This window comes from Hippichthys cyanospilos, chromosome 9, assembly GCF_059441005.1.
Source record: "Hippichthys cyanospilos isolate Australia breed blue-spotted pipefish chromosome 9, RoL_Hcya_1.0, whole genome shotgun sequence".
Classification (NCBI taxonomy): Eukaryota; Metazoa; Chordata; class Actinopteri; order Syngnathiformes; family Syngnathidae; genus Hippichthys; species Hippichthys cyanospilos.
The window spans coordinates 23859-36602 of record NC_142377.1 but is presented as its reverse complement, the minus strand read 5'-3'; positions in this window follow the sequence as shown (position 1 = coordinate 36602).

The window sequence follows — 12744 nt, the reverse complement described above, 5'->3', positions numbered from 1 at the left end:
AAACTAAGCATTTTTCAGCTGAAATAATGAATGTAGTCCTCTTAATTCTTGCTTCTAAAGCATACGCAAGCAGAAATTTCAATGTACAATGATGTTTTTAAAAAAACAGTCAAAATGTGCTCCACTCGGGCTGAAAACGCTTGTTTGGGACATTACATTAATGTTGACTATAAATCATAAACTAAGCATTTTTCAGCTGAAATAATGAATGTAGTCCTCTTAATTCTTGCTTCTACAGCATACGCAAGCAGAAATTTCAATGTACAATGATGTTTTTAAAAAAACGGTCAAAATGTGCTCCACTCGGGCTGAAAACGCTGTTGGGGACATTTCATTAATGTTGACTATAAATCATAAACTAAGCATTTTTCAGCTGAAGTAATGAATGTAGTCCTCTTAATTCTTGCTTCTAAAGCATACGCAAGCAGAAATTTCAATGTACAATGATGTTTTTAAAAAAAACAGTCAAAATGTGCTCCACTCGGGCTGAAAACGCTGTTGGGGACATTTCATTAATGTTGACTATAAATCAAAAACTAAGCAATTTTCAGCTGAAATAATGAATGTAGTCCTCTTAATTCTTGCTTCTAAAGCATACGCAAGCAGAAATTTCAATGTACAATGATGTTTTTAAAAAAACAGTCAAAATGTGCTCCACTCAGGCTAAAAACGCTGTTGGGGACATTTCATTAATGTTGACTATAAATCATAAACTCAGCATTTTTCAGCTGAAATAATGAATGTAGTCCTCTTAATTCTTGCTTCTAAAGCATACGCAAGCAGAAATTTCAATGTACAATGATGTTTTTAAAAAAACAGTCAAAATGTGCTCCACTCGGGCTGAAAACGCTTGTTTGGGACATTACATTAATGTTGACTATAAATCATAAACTAAGCATTTTTCAGCTGAAATAATGAATGTAGTCCTCTTAATTCTTGCTTCTACAGCATACGCAAGCAGAAATTTCAATGTACAATGATGTTTTTAAAAAAACGGTCAAAATGTGCTCCACTCGGGCTGAAAACGCTGTTGGGGACATTTCATTAATGTTGACTATAAATCATAAACTAAGCATTTTTCAGCTGAAATAATGAATGTAGTCCTCTTAATTCTTGCTTCTAAAGCATACGCAAGCAGAAATTTCAATGTACAATGATGTTTTTAAAAAAACAGTCAAAATGTGCTCCACTCGGGCTGAAAACGCTTGTTTGGGACATTACATTAATGTTGACTATAAATCATAAACTAAGCATTTTTCAGCTGAAATAATGAATGTAGTCCTCTTAATTCTTGCTTCTAAAGCAGACGCAAGCAGAAATTTCAATGTACAATGATGTTTTTAAAAAAATGGTCAAAATGTGCTCCACTCGGGCTGAAAACGCTTGTTTGGGACATTACATTAATGTTGACTATAAATCATAAACTAAGCATTTTTCAGCTGAAATAATGAATGTAGTCCTCTTAATTCTTGCTTCTAAAGCAGACGCAAGCAGAATTTTCAATGTACAATGATGTTTTTAAAAAAACGGTCAAAATGTGCTCCACTCGGGCTGAAAACGCTTGTTTGGAACATTTCATTAATGTTGACTATAAATAAAAAACTAAGCATTTTTCAGCTGAAATAATGAATGTAGTCCTCTTAATTCTTGCTTCTAAAGCATACGCAAGCAGAAATTTCAATGTACAATGATGTTTTTAAAAAAAACAGTCAAAATGTGCTCCACTCAGGCTGAAAACGCTGTTGGGGACATTTCATTAATGTTGACTATAAATCATAAATTAAGCATTTTTCAGCTGAAATAATGAATGTAGTCCTCTTAATTCTTGCTTCTAAAGCATACGCAAGCAGAAATTTCAATGTACAATGATGTTTTTAAAAAAACAGTCAAAATGTGCTCCACTCGGGCTGAAAACGCTTGTTTGGGACATTACATTAATGTTGACTATAAATCATAAACTAAGCATTTTTCAGCTGAAATAATGAATGTAGTCCTCTTAATTCTTGCTTCTACAGCATACGCAAGCAGAAATTTCAATGTACAATGATGTTTTTAAAAAAACGGTCAAAATGTGCTCCACTCAGGCTGAAAACGCTTGTTAGGAACATTTCATTAATGTTGACTATAAATCATAAACTAAGCATTTTTCAGCTGAAATAATGAATGTAGTCCTCTTAATTCTTGCTTCTAAAGCATACGCAAGCAGAAATTTCAATGTACAATGATGTTTTCAAAAAAACAGTCAAAATGTGCTCCACTCAGGCTGAAAACGCTTGTTTGGGACATTACATTAATGTTGACTATAAATCATAAACTAAGCATTTTTCAGCTGAAATAATGAATGTAGTCCTCTTAATTCTTGCTTCTAAAGCATACGCAAACAGAAATTTCAATGTACAATGATGTTTTTAAAAAAACGGTCAAAATGTGCTCCACTCGGGCTGAAAACGCTTGTTTGGGACATTACATTAATGTTGACTATAAATCATAAACTAAGCATTTTTCAGCTGAAATAATGAATGTAGTCCTCTTAATTCTTGCTTCTAAAGCATACGCAAACAGAAATTTCAATGTACAATGATGTTTTTAAAAAAACGGTCAAAATGTGCTCCACTCGGGCTGAAAAACGCTTGTTTGGAACATTTCATTAATGTTGACTATAAATCATAAACTAAGCATTTTTCAGCTGAAATAATGAATGTAGTCCTCTTAATTCTTGCTTCTAAAGCAGACGCAAGCAGAAATTTCAATGTACAATGATGTTTTTAAAAAAAACAGTCAAAATGTGCTCCACTCGGGCTGAAAACGCTGTTGGGGACATTTCATTAATGTTGACTATAAATCATAAACTAAGCATTTTTCAGCTGAAATAATGAATGTAGTCCTCTTAATTCTTGCTTCTAAAGCATACGCAAGCAGAAATTTCAATGTACAATGATGTTTTTAAAAAAAACAGTCAAAATGTGCTCCACTCGGGCTGAAAACGCTTGTTTGGGACATTACATTAATGTTGACTATAAATCATAAACTAAGCATTTTTCAGCTGAAATAATGAATGTAGTCCTCTTAATTCTTGCTTCTAAAGCAGACGCAAGCAGAAATTTCAATGTACAATGATGTTTTTAAAAAAACGGTCAAAATGTGCTCCACTCGGGCTGAAAACGCTTGTTTGGAACATTTCATTAATGTTGACTATAAATCATAAACTAAGCATTTTTCAGCTGAAATAATGAATGTAGTCCTCTTAATTCTTGCTTCTAAAGCATACGCAAACAGAAATTTCAATGTACAATGATGTTTTTAAAAAAACGGTCAAAATGTGCTCCACTCGGGCTGAAAACGCTGTTGGGGACATTTCATTAATGTTGACTATAAATCAAAAACTAAGCATTTTTCAGCTGAAATAATGAATGTAGTCCTCTTAATTCTTTCTTCTAAAGCATACGCAAGCAGAAATTTCAATGTACAATGATGTTTTTAAAAAAACAGTCAAAATGTGCTCCACTCAGGCTGAAAACCCTGTTGGGGACATTTCATTAATGTTGACTATAAATCATAAACTAAGCATTTTTCAGCTGAAATAATGAATGTAGTCCTCTTAATTCTTGCTTCTAAAGCATACGCAAGCAGAAATTTCAATGTACAATGATGTTTTTAAAAAAACAGTCAAAATGTGCTCCACTCGGGCTGAAAACGCTTGTTTGGGACATTACATTAATGTTGACTATAAATCATAAACTAAGCATTTTTCAGCTGAAATAATGAATGTAGTCCTCTTAATTCTTGCTTCTACAGCATACGCAAGCAGAAATTTCAATGTACAATGATGTTTTTAAAAAAACGGTCAAAATGTGCTCCACTCGGGCTGAAAACGCTTGTTTGGAACATTTCATTAATGTTGACTATAAATCATAAACTAAGCATTTTTCAGCTGAAATAATGAATGTAGTCCTCTTAATTCTTGCTTCTAAAGCATACGCAAGCAGAAATTTCAATGTACAATGATGTTTTCAAAAAAACAGTCAAAATGTGCTCCACTCGGGCTGAAAACGCTTGTTTGGGACATTACATTAATGTTGACTATAAATCATAAACTAAGCATTTTTCAGCTGAAATAATGAATGTAGTCCTCTTAATTCTTGCTTCTAAAGCATACGCAAACAGAAATTTCAATGTACAATGATGTTTTTAAAAAAACGGTCAAAATGTGCTCCACTCGGGCTGAAAACGCTTGTTTGGGACATTACATTAATGTTGACTATAAATCATAAACTAAGCATTTTTCAGCTGAAATAATGAATGTAGTCCTCTTAATTCTTGCTTCTAAAGCATACGCAAACAGAAATTTTAATGTACAATGATGTTTTTAAAAAAACAGTCAAAATGTGCTCCACTCGGGCTGAAAACGCTTGTTTGGAACATTTCATTAATGTTGACTATAAATCATAAACTAAGCATTTTTCAGCTGAAATAATGAATGTAGTCCTCTTAATTCTTGCTTCTAAAGCATACGCAAGCAGAAATTTCAATGTACAATGATGTTTTTAAAAAAAACAGTCAAAATGTGCTCCACTCGGGCTGAAAACGCTGTTGGGGACATTTCATTAATGTTGACTATAAATCAAAAACTAAGCATTTTTCAGCTGAAATAATGAATGTAGTCCTCTTAATTTTTGCTTCTAAAGCATACGCAAGCAGAAATTTCAATGTACAATGATGTTTTTAAAAAAACAGTCAAAATGTGCTCCACTCAGGCTGAAAACGCTGTTGAGGACATTTCGTTAATGTTGACTATAAATCATAAACTAAGCATTTTTCAGCTGAAATAATGAATGTAGTCCTCTTAATTCTTGCTTCTAAAGCATACGCAAACAGAAATTTCAATGTACAATGATGTTTTTAAAAAAACGGTCAAAATGTGCTCCACTCGGGCTGAAAACGCTTGTTTGGAACATTTCATTAATGTTGACTATAAATCATAAACTAAGCATTTTTCAGCTGAAATAATGAATGTAGTCCTCTTAATTCTTGCTTCTAAAGCATACGCAAGCAGAAATTTCAATGTACAATGATGTTTTTAAAAAAAACTGTCAAAATGTGCTCCACTCGGGCTGAAAACGCTGTTGGGGACATTTCATTAATGTTGACTATAAATCATAAACTAAGCATTTTTCAGCTGAAATAATGAATGTAGTCCTCTTAATTCTTGCTTCTAAAGCATACGCAAGCAGAAATTTCAATGTACAATGATGTTTTTAAAAAAACAGTCAAAATGTGCTCCACTCGGGCTGAAAACGCTTGTTTGGGACATTACATTAATGTTGACTATAAATCATAAACTAAGCATTTTTCAGCTGAAATAATGAATGTAGTCCTCTTAATTCTTGCTTCTAAAGCAGACGCAAGCAGAAATTTCAATGTACAATGATGTTTTTAAAAAAACGGTCAAAATGTGCTCCACTCGGGCTGAAAACGCTTGTTTGGAACATTTCATTAATGTTGACTTTAAATCATAAACTAAGCATTTTTCAGCTGAAATAATGAATGTAGTCCTCTTAATTCTTGCTTCTACAGCATACGCAAGCAGAAATTTCAATGTACAATGATGTTTTTAAAAAAACGGTCAAAATGTGCTCCACTCGGGCTGAAAACGCTGTTGGGGACATTTCATTAATGTTGACTATAAATCATAAACTAAGCATTTTTCAGCTGAAATAATGAATGTAGTCCTCTTAATTCTTGCTTCTAAAGCATACGCAAGCAGAAATTTCAATGTACAATGATGTTTTTAAAAAAACAGTCAAAATGTGCTCCACTCGGGCTGAAAACGCTTGTTTGGGACATTACATTAATGTTGACTATAAATCATAAACTAAGCATTTTTCAGCTGAAATAATGAATGTAGTCCTCTTAATTCTTGCTTCTAAAGCAGACGCAAGCAGAAATTTCAATGTACAATGATGTTTTTAAAAAAATGGTCAAAATGTGCTCCACTCGGGCTGAAAACGCTTGTTTGGGACATTACATTAATGTTGACTATAAATCATAAACTAAGCATTTTTCAGCTGAAATAATGAATGTAGTCCTCTTAATTCTTGCTTCTAAAGCATACGCAAGCAGAAATTTCAATGTACAATGATGTTTTTAAAAAAACAGTCAAAATGTGCTCCACTCGGGCTGAAAACGCTTGTTTGGGACATTACATTAATGTTGACTATAAATCATAAACTAAGCATTTTTCAGCTGAAATAATGAATGTAGTCCTCTTAATTCTTGCTTCTAAAGCATACGCAAACAGAAATTTCAATGTACAATGATGTTTTTAAAAAAACGGTCAAAATGTGCTCCACTCGGGCTGAAAACGCTTGTTTGGAACATTTCATTAATGTTGACTATAAATCATAAACTAAGCATTTTTCAGCTGAAATAATGAATGTAGTCCTCTTAATTCTTGCTTCTAAAGCATACGCAAGCAGAAATTTCAATGAACAATGATGTTTTTAAAAAAACAGTCAAAATGTGCTCCACTCGGGCTGAAAACGCTTGTTTGGGACATTACATTAATGGTGACTATAAATCATAAACTAAGCATTTTTCAGCTGAAATAATGAATGTAGTCCTCTTAATTCTTGCTTCTAAAGCATACGCAAACAGAAATTTCAATGTACAATGATGTTTTTAAAAAAACGGTCAAAATGTGCTCCACTCGGGCTGAAAACGCTTGTTTGGAACATTTCATTAATGTTGACTATAAATCATAAACTAAGCATTTTTCAGCTGAAATAATGAATGTAGTCCTCTTAATTCTTGCTTCTAAAGCATACGCAAGCAGAAATTTCAATGTACAATGATGTTTTCAAAAAAACAGTCAAAATGTGCTCCACTCGGGCTGAAAACGCTTGTTTGGGACATTACATTAATGTTGACTATAAATCATAAACTAAGCATTTTTCAGCTGAAATAATGAATGTAGTCCTCTTAATTCTTGCTTCTAAAGCATACGCAAACAGAAATTTCAATGTACAATGATGTTTTTAAAAAAAAGGTCAAAATGTGCTCCACTCGGGCTGAAAACGCTTGTTTGGGACATTACATTAATGTTGACTATAAATCATAAACTAAGCATTTTTCAGCTGAAATAATGAATGTAGTCCTCTTAATTCTTGCTTCTAAAGCATACGCAAACAGAAATTTCAATGTACAATGATGTTTTTAAAAAAAAGGTCAAAATGTGCTCCACTCGGGCTGAAAACGCTTGTTTGGGACATTACATTAATGTTGACTATAAATCATAAACTAAGCATTTTTCAGCTGAAATAATGAATGTAGTCCTCTTAATTCTTGCTTCTAAAGCATACGCAAACAGAAATTTCAATGTACAATGATGTTTTTAAAAAAACGGTCAAAATGTGCTCCACTCGGGCTGAAAACGCTTGTTTGGAACATTTCATTTATGTTGACTATAAATCATAAACTAAGCATTTTTCAGCTGAAATAATGAATGTAGTCCTCTTAATTCTTGCTTCTAAAGCATATGCAAGCAGAAATTTCAATGTACAATGATGTTTTCAAAAAAACAGTCAAAATGTGCTCCACTCGGGCTGAAAACGCTTGTTTGGGACATTACATTAATGTTGACTATAAATCATAAACTAAGCATTTTTCAGCTGAAATAATGAATGTAGTCCTCTTAATTCTTGCTTCTAAAGCATACGCAAGCAGAAATTTCAATGTACAATGATGTTTTCAAAAAAACAGTCAAAATGTGCTCCACTCGGGCTGAAAACGCTTGTTTGGGACATTACATTAATGTTGACTATAAATCATAAACTAAGCATTTTTCAGCTGAAATAATGAATGTAGTCCTCTTAATTCTTGCTTCTAAAGCATGCGCAAACAGAAATTTCAATGTACAATGATGTTTTTAAAAAAACGGTCAAAATGTGCTCCACTCGGGCTGAAAACGCTTGTTTGGGACATTACATTAATGTTGACTATAAATCAAAAACTAAGCATTTTTCAGCTGAAATAATGAATGTAGTCCTCTTAATTCTTGCTTCTAAAGCATACGCAAGCAGAAATTTCAATGTACAATGATGTTTTTAAAAAAACAGTCAAAATATGCTCCACTCGGGCTGAAAACGTTGTTGGGGACATTTCATTAATGTTGACTATAAATCATAAACTAAGCATTTTTCAGCTGAAATAATGAATGTAGTCCTCTTAATTCTTGCTTCTAAAGCATACGCAAACAGAAATTTCAATGTACAATGATGTTTTTAAAAAAACAGTCAAAATGTGCTCCACTCGGGCTGAAAACGCTGTTGGGGACATTTCATTAATGTTGACTATAAATCATAAACTAAGCATTTTTCAGCTGAAATAATGAATGTAGTCCTCTTAATTCTTGCTTCTAAAGCATACGCAAGCAGAAATTTCAATGTACAATGATGTTTTTAAAAAAACAGTCAAAATGTGCTCCACTCGGGCTGAAAACGCTTGTTTGGGACATTACATTAATGTTGACTATAAATCATAAACTAAGCATTTTTCAGCTGAAATAATGAATGTAGTCCTCTTAATTCTTGCTTCTAAAGCAGACGCAAGCAGAATTTTCAATGTACAATGATGTTTTTAAAAAAACGGTCAAAATGTGCTCCACTCGGGCTGAAAACGCTTGTTTGGAACATTTCATTAATGTTGACTATAAATCAAAAACTAAGCATTTTTCAGCTGAAATAATGAATGTAGTCCTCTTAATTCTTGCTTCTAAAGCATACGCAAGCAGAAATTTCAATGTACAATGATGTTTTTAAAAAAAACAGTCAAAATGTGCTCCACTCAGGCTGAAAACGCTGTTGGGGACATTTCATTAATGTTGACTATAAATCATAAATTAAGCATTTTTCAGCTGAAATAATGAATGTAGTCCTCTTAATTCTTGCTTCTAAAGCATACGCAAGCAGAAATTTCAATGTACAATGATGTTTTTAAAAAAACAGTCAAAATGTGCTCCACTCGGGCTGAAAACGCTTGTTTGGGACATTACATTAATGTTGACTATAAATCATAAACTAAGCATTTTTCAGCTGAAATAATGAATGTAGTCCTCTTAATTCTTGCTTCTACAGCATACGCAAGCAGAAATTTCAATGTACAATGATGTTTTTAAAAAAACGGTCAAAATGTGCTCCACTCGGGCTGAAAACGCTTGTTAGGAACATTTCATTAATGTTGACTATAAATCATAAACTAAGCATTTTTCAGCTGAAATAATGAATGTAGTCCTCTTAATTCTTGCTTCTAAAGCATACGCAAGCAGAAATTTCAATGTACAATGATGTTTTCAAAAAAACAGTCAAAATGTGCTCCACTCAGGCTGAAAACGCTTGTTTGGGACATTACATTAATGTTGACTATAAATCATAAACTAAGCATTTTTCAGCTGAAATAATGAATGTAGTCCTCTTAATTCTTGCTTCTAAAGCATACGCAAACAGAAATTTCAATGTACAATGATGTTTTTAAAAAAACGGTCAAAATGTGCTCCACTCGGGCTGAAAACGCTTGTTTGGGACATTACATTAATGTTGACTATAAATCATAAACTAAGCATTTTTCAGCTGAAATAATGAATGTAGTCCTCTTAATTCTTGCTTCTAAAGCATACGCAAACAGAAATTTCAATGTACAATGATGTTTTTAAAAAAACGGTCAAAATGTGCTCCACTCGGGCTGAAAAACGCTTGTTTGGAACATTTCATTAATGTTGACTATAAATCATAAACTAAGCATTTTTCAGCTGAAATAATGAATGTAGTCCTCTTAATTCTTGCTTCTAAAGCAGACGCAAGCAGAAATTTCAATGTACAATGATGTTTTTAAAAAAAACAGTCAAAATGTGCTCCACTCGGGCTGAAAACGCTGTTGGGGACATTTCATTAATGTTGACTATAAATCATAAACTAAGCATTTTTCAGCTGAAATAATGAATGTAGTCCTCTTAATTCTTGCTTCTAAAGCATACGCAAGCAGAAATTTCAATGTACAATGATGTTTTTAAAAAAAACAGTCAAAATGTGCTCCACTCGGGCTGAAAACGCTTGTTTGGGACATTACATTAATGTTGACTATAAATCATAAACTAAGCATTTTTCAGCTGAAATAATGAATGTAGTCCTCTTAATTCTTGCTTCTAAAGCAGACGCAAGCAGAAATTTCAATGTACAATGATGTTTTTAAAAAAACGGTCAAAATGTGCTCCACTCGGGCTGAAAACGCTTGTTTGGAACATTTCATTAATGTTGACTATAAATCATAAACTAAGCATTTTTCAGCTGAAATAATGAATGTAGTCCTCTTAATTCTTGCTTCTAAAGCATGCGCAAGCAGAAATTTCAATGTACAATGATGTTTTTAAAAAAAACAGTCAAAATGTGCTCCACTCGGGCTGAAAACGCTGTTGGGGACATTTCATTAATGTTGACTATAAATCAAAAACTAAGCATTTTTCAGCTGAAATAATGAATGTAGTCCTCTTAATTCTTGCTTCTAAAGCATACGCAAGCAGAAATTTCAATGTACAATGATGTTTTTAAAAAAACAGTCAAAATGTGCTCCACTCAGGCTGAAAACGCTGTTGGGGACATTTCATTAATGTTGACTATAAATCATAAACTAAGCATTTTTCAGCTGAAATAATGAATGTAGTCCTCTTAATTCTTGCTTCTAAAGCATACGCAAGCAGAAATTTCAATGTACAATGATGTTTTTAAAAAAACAGTCAAAATGTGCTCCACTCGGGCTGAAAACGCTTGTTTGGGACATTACATTAATGTTGACTATAAATCATAAACTAAGCATTTTTCAGCTGAAATAATGAATGTAGTCCTCTTAATTCTTGCTTCTAAAGCAGACGCAAGCAGAATTTTCAATGTACAATGATGTTTTTAAAAAAACGGTCAAAATGTGCTCCACTCGGGCTGAAAACGCTTGTTTGGAACATTTCATTAATGTTGACTATAAATCAAAAACTAAGCATTTTTCAGCTGAAATAATGAATGTAGTCCTCTTAATTCTTGCTTCTAAAGCATACGCAAGCAGAAATTTCAATGTACAATGATGTTTTTAAAAAAAACAGTCAAAATGTGCTCCACTCAGGCTGAAAACGCTGTTGGGGACATTTCATTAATGTTGACTATAAATCATAAATTAAGCATTTTTCAGCTGAAATAATGAATGTAGTCCTCTTAATTCTTGCTTCTAAAGCATACGCAAGCAGAAATTTCAATGTACAATGATGTTTTTAAAAAAACAGTCAAAATGTGCTCCACTCGGGCTGAAAACGCTTGTTTGGGACATTACATTAATGTTGACTATAAATCATAAACTAAGCATTTTTCAGCTGAAATAATGAATGTAGTCCTCTTAATTCTTGCTTCTACAGCATACGCAAGCAGAAATTTCAATGTACAATGATGTTTTTAAAAAAACGGTCAAAATGTGCTCCACTCGGGCTGAAAACGCTTGTTAGGAACATTTCATTAATGTTGACTATAAATCATAAACTAAGCATTTTTCAGCTGAAATAATGAATGTAGTCCTCTTAATTCTTGCTTCTAAAGCATACGCAAACAGAAATTTCAATGTACAATGATGTTTTTAAAAAAACGGTCAAAATGTGCTCCACTCGGGCTGAAAACGCTGTTGGGGACATTTCATTAATGTTGACTATAAATCAAAAACTAAGCATTTTTCAGCTGAAATAATGAATGTAGTCCTCTTAATTCTTTCTTCTAAAGCATACGCAAGCAGAAATTTCAATGTACAATGATGTTTTTAAAAAAACAGTCAAAATGTGCTCCACTCAGGCTGAAAACCCTGTTGGGGACATTTCATTAATGTTGACTATAAATCATAAACTAAGCATTTTTCAGCTGAAATAATGAATGTAGTCCTCTTAATTCTTGCTTCTAAAGCATACGCAAGCAGAAATTTCAATGTACAATGATGTTTTTAAAAAAACAGTCAAAATGTGCTCCACTCGGGCTGAAAACGCTTGTTTGGGACATTACATTAATGTTGACTATAAATCATAAACTAAGCATTTTTCAGCTGAAATAATGAATGTAGTCCTCTTAATTCTTGCTTCTACAGCATACGCAAGCAGAAATTTCAATGTACAATGATGTTTTTAAAAAAACGGTCAAAATGTGCTCCACTCGGGCTGAAAACGCTTGTTTGGAACATTTCATTAATGTTGACTATAAATCATAAACTAAGCATTTTTCAGCTGAAATAATGAATGTAGTCCTCTTAATTCTTGCTTCTAAAGCATACGCAAGCAGAAATTTCAATGTACAATGATGTTTTCAAAAAAAACAGTCAAAATGTGCTCCACTCGGGCTGAAAACGCTTGTTTGGGACATTACATTAATGTTGACTATAAATCATAAACTAAGCATTTTTCAGCTGAAATAATGAATGTAGTCCTCTTAATTCTTGCTTCTAAAGCATACGCAAACAGAAATTTCAATGTACAATGATGTTTTTAAAAAAACGGTCAAAATGTGCTCCACTCGGGCTGAAAACGCTTGTTTGGGACATTACATTAATGTTGACTATAAATCATAAACTAAGCATTTTTCAGCTGAAATAATGAATGTAGTCCTCTTAATTCTTGCTTCTAAAGCATACGCAAACAGAAATTTTAATGTACAATGATGTTTTTAAAAAAACAGTCAA